At 47.2% G+C, this 15,118-nt stretch overlaps 1 long non-coding RNA gene across 1 annotated transcript in view; it reads right to left on the bottom strand.

Annotated features, from left to right (window-relative positions):
* The window catches only part of LOC135365423 (uncharacterized), a 37,845-nt gene extending 22,993 nt beyond the window's left edge, over nucleotides 1-14,852 (bottom strand). The window contains exons 1-2 of the long non-coding RNA XR_010413246.1: nucleotides 14,797-14,852; nucleotides 10,603-10,671 (exon numbers count right to left, since the gene is read on the bottom strand). This is a non-coding gene — a long non-coding RNA (uncharacterized LOC135365423). The remainder of the gene's footprint in view (nucleotides 1-10,602; nucleotides 10,672-14,796) is intronic.
* Nucleotides 14,853-15,118: the final 266 nt, after the last annotated feature.

A 15,118-nucleotide genomic window follows, 5' to 3' on the forward strand; every position in this document is an offset into this window, starting at 1 on the left:
TAAAGGAACCCAGGCTCCTCCAAAAAACAAATAGCTGATTCCAGCTTTGGGGCAGAAAATGTACAACACATACCTAGACTTTTAATGCCACAAATCAAGGAAACTAGAGTTGTGGCAAAGGGACTCGGGAGACAACCGGAAGAGACTCCCATTTGCCAAAGTCCAGACAATTTCAGCATTGGTAAGGAAAAGAACTGCAATGAGTAGAAAACATTGAATATATTTCAATCCATGAGTTCATAATGATATTTTAAAAATAAACAAGAAACCTCAGTGATCATCTCTGAAAGATATTAGGAAATCAACTCACTGCATTTTGAAACCTGGTAAATAAAGGGAGACAATTAAGCATTTATTCTGTCTTTTCTGTAAGAACTGTGCCTCAGGCAACCAAAGAGTAGATGAGAGGAAGGTGCTTTTTCTGTAAGCATTCCCACAAATTAACTGAAACAGGAATGAAGAAGGATTAATTTAGAATATCACCATTTTGCAACTCCTTATGAATTAGCTGATCTGATAATCCTACAAAAAGAGAAACGAGTAAATGTAATGCACCTCTAGGTGGAATTAACCACCACCTCCTTTGAAGAAATCATGCCCCAAGAATCAAGCAGGGGTCTGATCAAGCCTTTGGAGGAGGTGTGGGTCAACTTTGTCTCAGTGGGCCAGGTAATTTAACCTTACAGGCTACAGTGTCTGGTCTCTGTGGCACCTACTTTGCTGTTGCAGCACAAAATGCAGCTATGGACAATAGTAAACAAATGGGCGGAGCTGTGTTCCAACAAAATCCCGTTTCCAAAAAAGGGTAGTTGCTAGATTTGGCCCATGGACCATAGTTTGCTAACTCCTGCTCTTAGCCCCACTACCGGTTTATAGGAAATAAGGGACTGAGGAATACATGAAATGACACCGTGGGGACACAACACGCAAAAGCCGAACTGGGGGAAAGCCTAACAGGAAAATCAGCCTGATTTCTTTAACAAATGAATGTCAAGATATTAAAAATAGAGAGAGAGGGGCGCCTGGGTGGCTCAGTCGTTAAGCGTCTACCTTTGGCTCAGGTCATGATCCCAGGGTCCTGGGATGGAGCCCCGCTTTGGACTCCCTGCTGAGTGGGAAGCCTGCTTCTCCCTCTCCCACTCCCCCTGCTTGTGTTCCCTCTCTCGCGGTGTCTCTCTCTGTCAAATAAATAAATAAATTATTAAAAATAAATAAATAAATAAAAATAGAGAGAGAGAGGGGTACCTCTAGATTAAAAGAAACTTAAGAAATATTAGCCAATCACATTGTATGGACTTTGACTCTTAATTCAAGCAATTATTTTTAAAAATATGGGATGATTGGATAAATGTGGACACTGACCTGAATATTTGATAATATAGAGGAATTATTGTTGACATTTGGAAATGTTTGATGATACACTGTGGTTATGGTTAAAAGGGGGAGTCCCAGGGTGTGTGGGCAGCTCAGTCATTAAGCATCTGCCTTCCGCTCGGGTCATGATCCCGGGGTCCTGGGATTGAGCCCCGCTTTGGACTCCCTGCTGAGTGGGAAGCCTGCTTCTCCCTCTCCCACTCCCCCTGCTTGTGTTCCCTCTCTCACTGTGTCTCTTTCTGTCAAATAAATAAAATAAAATCTTTAAAAAAGAAATTTAAAAAATAAAAAAATTAAAGGAGGAGTCCTCATCTTTTAGAGATATTTGCTGAAACATTTAGAGATGAAATGGAATGATTACTCGGATTTGGTTAAAAAGAATGGGTGGTGAAATTTTTTTTTTAAGATTTTATTTATTTATTTGACGGAGAGAGATAGCGAAAGCAGGAACACAAGCAGGGGGAGTAGAAGAGGGAGAAGCAGGCCTACAGATCAGCAGGGAGCCCGATGTGGGGCTCGATCCCAGGACCCATGGATCATGACCTGAGCCGAAGGCAGACACTTAATGACTGAGCCACTCAGGCGCCCCTGGGTGGTGAAATCTAAAGGAAACAAAATTAGAAAGGGGTTGGACGGTGGGTAACAGGTAGATAGAAATTCATTACCCTATTCCTCTGTTATTTTGTAAATACTTGAAAAATTCTGCAATGAAAAGTTAAAATACATTTATAACATTTCACACTCAACCAATTGACAAAATTTTTTAAATCTGACAAACTCGAAGTTTGGAAAGAATACAGGGAAAAGGTAGCTCTCACAGTTGGTGGGAATGTAAATTCCTACAATTTTTGAGAGTGATTTGTTTGTGTATACCCCATGATCCAAAAATTCCCCATCCAGATCTATACTCAAGAGAAACTTTAGTCCATTAAGAGACATATAGAAGCATTTTTAAAATAGGAAAAATGGAAAACAACCAAAATGGATAATTTCTGGCATCTTTGGACCACAAGAGGTAAGGGGAGGCTAAGATATATAGAGAAATGGCAAGTTCATGCGGACAGAGGAGCCAGGTCCCCATTAGGATAGACTTGGCTCAACATATGTCAACTTGGTACCCACTCCCAGCCAAGCCCTTTTCTGAGTGCTAGGAATACAGAGGTGATGTCCCTCAAGGGCTTTAAAGTCTAGATATCAGAGCTAGAGAGGGGTTGACCCTGACATATCATTGAGCCCAACCTACCCATTTTACAGATGCAGAGAAAGAGGCCCAGAGAAGTTAAATGACTTGCCAAGGCACACGGTTGGTCTGTGGAGGAACCAGAAATTGAAAGAGGTCTCTGATGCTCAGCAGAATCAGATCTTGGAGCCATACATTCTTAAGCTGAATCCTGGCTCTGTAACTTACTAGCTGTGACCTTGGCCAAGTTATTCTCTTTTCTCAGAAGTATAGTAATACTTACTTCATAGGCCTGATATGAAGATTAAATGAAATGATATACATAAAGCACTTGACTCTGGGACTGTAAAGGAGTCAGACCTCAGTGGGTAGGTTATTTACTTTTATTATTATCGATAGAAGGAAAGGCATTGGCAAAAGGACAAAATGCTACATTCTATGTTGCTCTCAAATGGTAAAATCTGTGTGGCTCTTGCGCCACCCCCCTGAGCCCCAGCTCCTTGTAAAATGAGGATACTAGTAGAACCTACATTATGGGGGCGCCTGGTGTCTCAGTCGTTTGTGTCCAACCCTTGGTTTTGGCTCAGGTCATGATCTCAGGGTCATGAGATCGAGCCCCACGTTGGGCTCTGCACTCAGGGCAGAGTCTGCTTGAGATTCTTACCCCTCCCTCACCTACCCCCTTTGCTTCTCCCCCCTGCTCGCCCTCTCTCTCTCTCTCAAATAAGTAAATAAAATCTTAAAAGTAAATAAAATCTTAAAAATAAAATCTTAAAAAAAAAAAAAAGAACCTACGTCATGGGGTTGTTGTCAGGATTAGATGAACTAATGCCTAGCATATAGTAAGCCCTCAATATAAGGGAGCAATGCTGCTGATGATGAAAGACATCTATCCCAGGGTGTCAGGCTCAGGAGACACAAAAAAGAATCAACTGCATTTCCTGCCCTCAGAGTGCTTCAGTCCAGTGGGGGATATAGTCAGAGGCCACTCCCTCCTTTCCATTTCTCCCCATGCTGTCACATTTCAGGCCTGGATCAGGGCCAGGCGGCCAAGTGATTCTGACTATTTTATCCTGCTGGGAAGCTGGCTCTAAAAATGACCAGGCCAGACCTGCTAGGTCTGAACACACACACACACACACACACACACACGCTCACCTCTGCTGGTGAGAACCGCATTCCCAGCTCTGCAGAATCCCTGACTGCCTCAGGCTGCTGGAGCCAAAGCATCACATGCTCTGAATAATCAAGCCATCCAGAAAGTTCCCTGTGGTGAGCTGGGCACCACACTCTGGTCTGCACCCTTGGGGCCAGGCAGCCAGAAATATCACAAAAAGCCTGCCCTCTCAGCTGAGCTCCTGTCCCCAGCTTGCTGGAGCCACAGGGCACAGGCAGTTTAAAAACCCAGCTCCCTCCCTTTCCTGATGCCTTCTCCTCTCCATGAAACCATGTGTATTTCTCACCCAAGACCTATTTTTGCAGAGCCCAACAAAACATTCTCAGTTGGCTCAGTGACCATGGTCCCAATTTCTCTGACCTTAGAGAGTAAAAACCACTGAGGGTCAGAGAAAGACACAGTGGGAGGTGAATGGAACCGGTTAAATACACTCGGTTCTGTGGAAGCAGGAGTGAAGGTGTTCTCTCAAACGGATGTCAAAGCTGTCACCTTGCAGCTGCTCCCCGGCTGCAGGCTGGAGACACACAGCCTGTCCGATGCTGTGTGTGTTGTGCACAGTGATGGGGGCCATGCCTGGTTCCCCGTTCTGCCCAGCACTCAGCACCAAACACAGCGCCACAATGAACGCTCCATCATGGCAATCCTAACAGCCTGAACTGCTCCCGCTCAGTGCTTGCCATGCTTGTAATTAAATAACTGCATGTGAAATTATTTGTTTAATGCGTGCCTCTCTGACAAGACTGTCAGCAACCTGGGGGGAGAGACTGCCCCCGGTGTTGTTCATGATTGCATCCCCGGTGCTTAGAATGGGATCTGGCATGTACCTGGCACTCAATAAATGTTTGTTGAATGAACAGATGAGCACAGATGGCAAAGATGGCCAATGGGTCAGCCCACCTGCCAATCTTGAAAGCCTACACTGCTCTAGATCCTGAGCACACTACCAGGCCAAAGGAAGCTGCCCTTAGGCCCTTCACTTCAGATGCAGACAGTGTTATGGGAAAGGGTGGGGGGAGGGGTTTGTTAATACCTAAGAGTCTGCCTCCTAGAAAGTCTACCCATTGACAAAAGAGACTAAATGGAGTGGGAAGCAGGCTTGTCTGCTGGTTAACTAGGGCCTTCTCTTTGCCTCTAGTTGTTGATTTGGGACAGTTGGTCTGGGAGTAGATGGATGATTTCAGCCTGGAGTTCATGGAATGGACTTTATAGAACTGTTACAGTACACAAGGAGTAAATTGATGTGTACATATTTACTACAGGACCTGACAGTGCACCAGTGCTCAGGAATGCTCTGTCGGGCGCCTGGGTGGCTCAGTTGGTTAAGCGACTGCTTTCGGCTCAGGTCATGATCCTGGAGTCCTGGGATCGAGTCCCGCATCGGGCTCCCTGCTCGGCAGGGAGTCTGCTTCTCCCTCTGACCCTCCCCCCTCTCATGTACTCTTTCTCATTCCTGCTCTCTCAAATAAATAAATAAAATCTTTAAAAAAAAGAAAAAAGGGAGCAAATATATTTTAAGACAGGATCAGAGTTGTGCACTCAACTAAAAGTCAAACACTAACAAGAACATGTTTTCCTAGTTTACTAAGAAATCTGTCATGTGGGCGCCTGGGTGGCTCAGTTGGTTAAGCGACTGCCTTCGGCTCAGGTCATGATCCTGGAGTCCCTGGATCGAGTCCCGCATCGGGCTCCCTGCTCGGCAGGGAGTCTGCTTCTCCCTCTGACCCTCCCCCCTCTCATGCTCTCTCTATCTCATTCTCTCTCTCAAATAAATAAATAAAATCTTAAAAAAAAAAAAAAAAGGAATGCTCTGTCGAATTACTGTGGTTTCTATCAATCCTCTGCCCTCCAAGGCTGCCCAGGGGCGAGACACCTTGGATGGAGACCTTCAGGGCGCAAGTCCAGCGCTAGGTGCCCGGCTTCCCCAAGGCATCTCCTGGGGCCAGCCTGGCCAGACCACAGGCAAGAGGAAGTGAACCATCTAAGTGGCAGAAACACAACTCAAACTGACTTAGGTTAAAGTTGGCCCACACATCCCTTAAGTTCAGACAGCAGACTTGCTTTGTGCACAACCGGATCCAGGAGCTCAAACACTATCAGGATGTCTCCTCCTTGACTCCATCACCCTATTCTGTCTTCTGTGTGAGCGCCAGTCTCAGGGAGGCTCAAGTCCCCATGGCGGCTTCCATGCTACCTCACGCTCCCACAGAAAAGAGAAAGGGCCCCTTCCCCAGAGTTCCGGTCAAACCCCCAGAACTGAGTCTCATTGGCTGTAATTGAGTCACATGACCTCTCCAAAGCAATCACTGTGGCCAGGGTTTGCAAGGCTCTGATTGGCGGAACGGAGTCACATGCCCACCTCTGGGCTACCCGCTGGAGTCCCGCTCTGCAGACAGGGAGGGGAGGGTCCTCAAGCCGCACAGAGTTGATGTTGCCAGAGAAGGGAGAATGTTGCTGGGGCAGCAAAATAAATATGCACTGCAGATTGCAAACCTCTCTTCAGGTCAGATGACAAGAGCAATGTTACAGTGAGGCCAATGTTACAGTGAGGCCAAACAAACGTCAATTCTGTCAGACAAATAGAGTGATAGGACCTGGAAGGATTCCCAGAGGGCAATGGGGCATTAGTCAGCCATGTGCCCAAAACCTTGTTTTATCGGGCCCATATCAGGGTGTCTCCAGCACTAAAATAAGGGAGGCCCCCAACACTTAGTAAGCTAGAAAAATAATACTCGAATGCAATATTCTAAAAACCAAAATTAATGCAAAAAATCCACGACAAAATTAGGGGCTTAGATGAAAGTTTGCCATGATCATTTTTCATTCTGGAAATTCCTAAGCATAAGTTTACTGATGAATCATGCACTACAGCAATAGCACAGTCTTCATTCATTCGACAAATGTTTAATGAGTATTTATTATAAATCTGGCACCATGAGAGAAATACAGTTGATCTGGTTCCTACCCCTGGGGAGTTCATAATCTGTAATCTGAATGGCAAGACCCACTGGTATACATCACCTCTATATATTGTGATTCATGTTTTAATGAAGGCCCAAAAACTTGCTGTGGGAGCCCAAGAAAAGCATTTAAATTTTTTTTTTTTTTTTTTTTTTTTTTTTAATTCATGAGAGACAGAGCGAGAGAGAAAGGCAGAGGGAGAAGCAGGCTCCCAAGGAGCAGGGAGCCCGATGCGGGACTCGATCCCAGGACCCTGAGATCATGACCTGAGCCGAAGGCAGACGCTTAACCATCTGAGCCACCCAGGCGCCCTAAGAAAAGCATTTAAAAAACGTTTTTATAAAATAAAATAAGTCCTGGGGATATATCGTACAGCATGGTGACTGTAGTTACAGTACTGTATGTTTGAAAGTTGCTAAGAAAGTTAAAAGTTCTCATCACAAGAAAAAAAATTGTAACTGTGTTGGTGATGAATGGTAATTAGACTTATTGTGGTGATCATTTTGCAATATATGCATAGATCAAATTATTGGTTGTACACCTGAAACCAATATAATGTTATCTGTCAATTACATCTCAATGAAGAATCTTTTTATTATGAAAATGTTGAAGCATACAGAAAAGTAGAAAGGACTGTAAACTGAATACCTACATATAGATCACACAGATTCAACAATTGTAAACATTTTACCATATTTACTTCATCTCACTATATGTTAAATTTGTGGCTAAAACATTGGAAAGTTAATTACAGATATTCCAGCACTTGAGCCCTAAACGCTTCAGCATGCATTTCCCACCCCCCAAAAATAAGAGTTCTCCTCCATAACCACAATACACTTACCTCAACTCACAAAATTAACAATCATTTCCTACATCATCTGATACCCAGTTCATAGATTTCCCCCATTGTCCAAAAACATGGTCTCAATAGCTTAAAAAAAAAAAAAAGAACCAAGATACAATCAAGAATCATATCTTATATTTAGTTGTTAAGACTCTTTGATCTCTTGGGGCGCCTGGGTGGCTCAGTTGGTTAAGCGACTGCCTTCGGCTCAGGTCATGATCCTGGAGTCCCTGGATCGAGTCCCGCATAGGGCTCCCTGCTCGGCAGGGAGCCTGCTTCTGCCTCTGACCCTCCCCCCTCTCATGTGCTCTCTCTCTCTCATTCTCTCTGTCTCAAATAAATTAAAAAAAAAAAAAAATCTTAAAAAAAAAAAAAGACTCTTCAATCTCTTTAAATCTAGAAACTCCTCTCCCATTGCTTTTGCTTTTGTTTTGTTTTCAGGACATTGACTTTTAAGAGATCATGCCTGTTGTCTTATAAACTGTCCCACCTTCTGGATTTGTCTGGCTGCTTTCCTGGGTGTTATTCCGTGTGTTCCTCTACCCCTGAAATTCCTATAAACTGAAGCTAGCTTTAAAGACCTGATTAGATTTAGGCTCAACATTTTTGGCAAAAGCCAAAACAGATGGAGCTGTGGAGTCTACTGCATCCTATTAGAAGGCACAGAAAGCTGGTTGTCCCATCATTGGCAATGCTGTGTGGTCCCTGGGTTAAGGTGGTAACAGACAGAGGAGAAAGGAACTGGGAAGGATGGTAAAGTCTTCACAGTGACATTTGGATAGGGCTTTAAAGAGTGTGTAGGAGCCTATTGGGTGGAGAAAAAGGAAGAGGAAGGGTTTTCCAGGCATAGATGGAGACACAGTGTTGGGAAAGAGCATGACCAGCTTTAGGAAGTCGGAGGTGGTAGCTGAATGTGGTTGAGAATTGTTATAATGACACCAAGCACTTAAGGCGAGTTTATTGTGTTCCAGGAACTATGCTAAGTGACTCATTTAATTCTTCACACAGTCCTATGGAATGGGTGCTACCACCCCCATTTTAAGGGTGTGGAGTCAAGGTTGAGTGGTATGTGGTAACTTGTCAAAGGTTACATAGCTAGAAACAGGCAGACTCAGGATTTGAATCTGGTTGCCTGACTGCTGAGCCTCTGCGTTTAAGAATCACCAAGCTCGGGGCGCCTGGGTGGCTCAGTCGCTAAGCATCTGCCTTCGGCTCAGGTCATGATCCCAGGGTCCTGGGATCGAGTCCCACATCGGGCTCCCTGCTCAGCAGGAAGCCTGCTTCTCCCTCTCCCACTCCCCCTGCTTGTGTTCCTGCTCTCGCTATATCTCTCTCTGTCAAATAAATAAATAAAATCTTTAAAAAAAAAAAAAAGAATCACCAAGCTCTATGTTAAGGTGACAGGGCAAAGGAGTTGGGGAGGCAGGTTGGGGGCAGGTGGAGACAGGCCTTCTCAGTCATTCTGAGTTTGGACGTTACTCCAGCGGCAGTGGGGAGCAAGTGAAGGTTTCCTGGTCTGGGCGGCAGGGCTGCCTGGGAACGTGCACCAGGGAACTCAGGCCTGTGAAGGATGAGTGGACAGCCACTGGGGTGAGCTCTTAGGGGGCAAGCCAGGCATTCCTTCAGGCCAGCAGGACCTGGCAAGCAGAGATGGAGGGAGGAATTCAAGTGCTTCCCAGGCTTGTGAGCTGACCCTTACTCCCCCAGGCATGGGGGTGGGGGAAGGATTTAGGGGCGGGGTGGGCTGGGAGCAGGGCAGACACCGGGTTGGCCCCGCACTCTGGGCCCCCAGAGCCCTGCAGGCCGCTGGGGATCCACCGCATCATCCCAGAGACCCAGCAACCTGTGGGCCACATCCCAGTGAGACGTGAGCAGCAAGACCGGCCGGAAGGACCAGCCTTAACCTCCAAGAACCAGAGAGGGGAAGCGACTGGCCCAAGATCACACAGTCAGATCTCGGCAGAGACAGGACTAGTTGTGTCGTGTCTCTTAATTCCAAATCTGCTACTCTTTAAGGATGGAGTCTATTTCAAAATCAAAGAGGGACCAAGACACAACCGCTTTGGACTAGCCACCGGGTTGCCCAATACTCTGGGGAATACTTCGTTTTTTAATCTATATTTTCCCACTTTGGGAATCCTCTCTGAGGGATAGGGTATCCTCCCCGGTTGGTTCTTGTCGCACAGCCTCTCAGCCATTGGGTTATCCCCTATCCTCACCCCCCACCCCAGTCTGGGGTGGAGAGTCCCCGCTTCCTGGGCCCTTGCAGTCCATCCTTCAGCCTAGGCAGGGAAGGTGCACAGATGGAGACAGGAACTGCTTTCAGGCCAAGCTGCCTGGTTCAAATCTCTGCCCTCACTCACCAGCTCTGCAGCCTTGAGCTGGTCACATCCCCTTTCTGTGCTTCTGTTTTTTCATTTTTATTTATTTATTTTTTAAAGTTTTTATTTATTTATTTGACAGAAAGAGAGATAGGGAGAGCAGGAACAGAAGCAGGGGGAGTGGGAGAGGGAGAAGCAGGCTCCCCGCTGAGCAGGGAGCCCGATGCAGGGCTCAATCCCAGGACCCTGGGATCATGACCTGAGCTGAAGGCAGATGCTTAACAACTGAACCACCCAGGCGCCCCTGTTTTTTCATTTTTAAATTGGTGAAAATAACAGTGCTTCATAGGGTTCGGGATGAGGATTAAATAACATAAGTAGTATTTAAGGACCTAGTAAGGCACTTGCCACATGATAAAGGCTGGTTATTATTATTAACCTGGGAGTCAGGAGGCTTGGGTGTCTGCCACTAATTTACCTATGAATTGGACAAACCTTCCAGATCTGGAATAAAACCTGCCTCCTTCACAAAGTGCACCCAGATTAACTGCACTCAATTTAAAGCCTTCCTTGATTTCCAGTATTTAAAGCACAGCTTATGTAATCTAAACTAAGATTGGGGTGGGGAAGGGCATCCTGTGTCCCCCCCCACCCCGCCCCACAGCACTAACTTAGACTCAGAAGGCCTGGGGCTTGCAGTTCAGGCACACCGCCACCCCCACCGCTCCCCGCCCCAGCTACTCACTTGGGTAAATCACTTCATCTCTGTGATTCAGTATCCTCTGTCAAATGGGGGTAATAATCCCTCTTTTATCTGTTTTGAAAGATGAAAAATGCAGATTCCTCACTACTTTGAGAATGGAAGGAAACAAACATACGAAGTGTTTTTTCAAAGCATATTTAATAACCTGGAAAAGTGATGCCAACATATAACGTTTACTTCCCTATTGTGAATTTCTTGTTTAAGGATTTTGCAGAAAGATGCATTAATATATTCTCATGGTAACACATTCATGGTATAATGTTCATCAGAAAAGGGCAGTCAATTGTATATGAAATATGACCCTTACTTCATTTTTAAGGAGTATAAATACACTGAAAACAAAAATAAATAAAGGTAAGGAAATCCACCAACGTGTTACCTCTGGGTGGTAGGATTACTGATAACTATTGTCTTCCTCTCTATTTTTCTCTATTTCCCTTTTTCTAACAAGTATACTATTTTTATAAACAGAAGACAATGACACTGATTTTTAAAGAAAAATAATGTGTTTGAAAATATTCAAGGCTAAGCCGAAGCAAGTTAGAGGTCACCTGTGTATGAGTAATCAGAAACCTTTAAGATGAAAATTCTGCCTTTAGGGAGCACCCTGTCCCCTAGCCCTGGGTAAGTCCATGTTTTATTTTCTTTGAAAGCCCCACGCAGAGCTCCCCACTCCTTCGGCTTCCAGAATTTCCCTAGCTTCCTTGGCCCAGAGTTCCTGCTTCTGAAGTCAGGCTTGGCCAGGGAAGCTGTGGGCTGTGCCCTGGGCAGCTGGAGAAGACCCCCAAATCCCTGCAGTTACCAGCTTACTACTTAGTGAGCTGAGGAGGCCTGTTATTTACCAGTCTAAAAAAACCCACTGGGGCACTGGTGCTCCCTCACTCTGGGTTATTATGCCTCTTCTGCATGTTCTTTACAGGCCTCGAGGACCTTCTTGGGAGTCCCCCACAGCTTTACCATGATTTACAATAAAGGTTTGCAGCTCACAATCCTTCAGTGGCTCCTCATTTCCTTCAGGGTGGGTATCTGCCAATTTCCTTAGTCTGGCATTTAAGTGCCTGTACCTTCTGAACCAACTTCTCTCGCATCTCCCATGGGTGCATCAAATGGTCTGCTAGCCAGCTGCACAGCAGGCCAGGAAGGAACAGCAAGGAGCAAGGAGAGCCGGGTGTACGAACACAGCTGGGAAAGTAGTCTGAGCAAGCACAGACGTTCTAAAGGGCCTGTCACTTCTCAGGGCCAGGCAATTATTCCTTGGTGGTATCTTCCAATTTCTTTTAGAGAAAATCCGGAACTCTGGATCTTTATGTGAAATCTCCTGATTTTTTTTTTTTTTAATATTGGCAGCTAATTCACAAGACACATTTGGCCAGTCGGCTGATTGTAATTTGTGACTTCTCATAGGAACACATTGAACTTTTCTCCCTCTGTACCTTTGCTTTTGCTCTTTCCACTGCCAAGAACACCCTCCCACTCATCTGGGTCTGGTGAACTCCACCTATTCTGTCAGACCCAGCTGAACACCACCTCTTCCGCGAGCATCCCTGGATGACCTTGGCTGGAAGTGACCTCTCCCTCCTTGGGGCTGCACCAGGCTCCATGCCTGCCCATCTCATGCCACAGCTAATTTCAATGAGTCCCATCTCCCCTGGTAGACAGTGAGCTCCTGGAATATTCAACAAGTATTTAAGAAGGACCTGCTTTGTTGCAGGCATCAAGCTAAGAATGCGGCCTAGAACAAGATGGATAGACTTTGCCTTGATGGAATAGAGAGTCTACTGCAGGGGACAGAGCTTAAATAAATCATTCCCAAGATACCTAATTCCAATTGCGATGAGTTTTATGGAGTTAAGAAAGTTTATAAAAGGAGCTTAATCCAGGCAGGAGGATTAAGCAGGTCACAAGGCAGCTTGGGGGAAGCATTAGCCCTCCGGGCTGCCACATAAGGTTGCACAGTCTGTATACCGCACAAAGGTAACCAGCTGAGAAGGCAGATGAGAGCTGAAGCCCAGTTCCTGCTTGCTTGCCCAAGCTGTGCCCTTTTCTATTTTGCAGAAAGGCAGGGGCAGTGTTTAGTTTCTCTGACCACCCCCCCACAATCTCCCTCTCAAAAGCTGCTCTAAATGTAGGCTCTAAGTAAGAATGGTGACCTCCCTATATATACACGCAGCCTCAAGAGATGTCCCCGCTTTCCCTTTCTACCAGAATATACTCCCTAAATCCTTACTTGAGAGATTCTGGGGATCAAGGTGGGCATCTCTGAGAAAGTGATATAGGAGCTAGAGACTGAAGGATAAGGGGCCAGGCAGATAGAAGTATGAAGAACAACAGCATGTACGAGGCCTCTGAGGAGAGAAAGTACCATGGCTGAAGGACCCGTAAGGGGCTAGCGCGGCTGAAGCGTGGACAAAATGGGGAAGAGCAGCAAGGGGTGGGCCGGGTAGTGACCATGCCATGCAAGGCCTGGAAGGCCATATTAGGGGGTTTGATTCTTATCCTGAAATGTCTTCTATATCCCCCTCCCTAACCAGGTTGCTGATGGGTGTCACTGCTTATGGGCAGGCCCACAGAGCACACGGTAACAGAAACTACCTTTACAGAGCACCCACCACAAGCCACACACTGTGCTGGGGCCACACATCTAGTTCATTCTTCCTTTCCCATCCTCCTAAGGGAGTAAGTATCCTTTGATTCCAACTGAACAGATGAGAAAATTGAGGCACACAGAAGATGAGTGGCCTGCCCAATGTTACCTGGCTACTCAGGGGTGGGCAGGGACTCACGCCCAGGTCTGTGGGATTCTGAGCCCCTCCTTTTGGTTGCCATGTAACAATGACCCTTAGGAATGAACTAGAAGGCACAAGGAGTCCAGAGCCTTGCCACTCAGAGTGGGGTCTGGGGGCCTGCGGTATTGGTATCACCTGGAAACTTGTCAGAAATACAGGCTTTCAAGTTCCATCCCAGTCCTACTGACTTCGAATCTGCACTTTACCAGACTCATCATGTACACATCACAGGCTGAGAAGCACCAGAGAATAATCCAAGCAATAACTGCTTTTGCAACCCCTTACACAACAGTCTTGTGTCTCACGGGCCAAGTCTCCAGGGACTTGAAAACAGCTTATTCTAACCAAATTTGCCAGAATTGTTAGCTCCTCCATCCATCCACCTGCCCCAGTTTTGCCTTCTGTTGTGACCCCAAGAGAAAGACCCAGAATGTACCATCAACTCCAGGGAGGCGCTGGAGGCGCTCTGCTTCTGCTCAATTTCTTAGTATGATCTGCTCTCATCCAGGAATAAATGTAAAGCTATTTGACCCTTCTCCTGGTTAATTACTGCTCCAAGTCATCTCCCATTTGGGGCGCACTCTGACCCCCAGATCATGTTCTGGGACCCACCTTTCTCAAGACAATTCCCTTTCTTAGTCCGCATACCAAAGGAGGCAAGATGGTTTGCTGGAAAAGATGAGTGGGTGAGAAAAGGCTGGCTTCTCTTTCAGCGTTAAGGCCACATGTTCTGTGACTCTAGGAAACTCCCACCTCCACTTCCCCACTGACATCTGAGAAATGGGTACGATGGACAGGACTAGTAATCACTAGATCAAGGGCTTGGCAGGTAGCCTCAAGGAAGTTCAGTGGCCTAGGTGAAAAAGGAAGGTGTCGTGGGGACTGTGGCGAAAGAGAAAGATGTACTGCCCTAAAAAAGGCGGCCGCACTCAGCATTAGGCTATTGTTGTCCTGGGAAATATGGGTCCGGTGTGGCCATGTTATTCTAATTTTTCAAGGGTTGGGAATCTGATGTTCCCCCTACGGAATATCATATGGTGTTTAAATACCGGTATCTGCTTAAACTTAAACAACACTCCGTGGGTCAAACACAAACCAGGTGCAGGGAAGATCTGCCCGTGGGCCGCCAGCTGCCTGGCCTGGATGCCATCCTAATGGTGTAAGTTTATGACTCCATCCTACGTGCCGCTCTTTCAGAATGCCGAAAAGCGGCCGCTGCAAGGGCGGCGGAATCTGCGCCCGCCGGGGCCGCCCGACCCTCCCCGCCGCGGCCCGGGCGCCCATCGGTGCCCCCTCCCAGGCCTCTGCCGCAGAGGGCCGTGCGCAGGCACGCAGCCCCGTCCGTGGTGGCGGCGACGGGCGCACGTCGCTTTCTTCGCACCCTCCCTACCTGCTCGCCCGCCGTGCCCGCCGCGCCGCAGCGGTGACTCAGCCTCTGGCGTCCCGGGCGCGGCGGGGGGAGGGGCGAGGGCGGGGAGGGGAGGGGAGGGAGGAGGAAGGAGGAAAGACGCGAAAGGGAGGGGGCCGAGAAGTGGCCGCGGAGGGAGGAGAGAAGAGGAGAGGGAGGGCTGGAGAGGAGGGAGGGCGGAGAGGAGGGGCCTGAGGGGGGGAGGGGTTCGGGAGGGAGGAGGAAGGAGGGGAGGGGCTCGGGGGAGGCCGAAGCCCCGCCCCCTGCCCCTGGGGACCTCCCGAGGTCAGGCTGGCTGGGTGCG

Source organism: Mirounga angustirostris, unplaced genomic scaffold (assembly GCF_029215605.1).
Source record: "Mirounga angustirostris isolate CCGP_5_RB_7025 unplaced genomic scaffold, mMirAng1.0.hap1 SCAF_7, whole genome shotgun sequence".
Classification (NCBI taxonomy): domain Eukaryota; kingdom Metazoa; phylum Chordata; class Mammalia; order Carnivora; family Phocidae; genus Mirounga; species Mirounga angustirostris.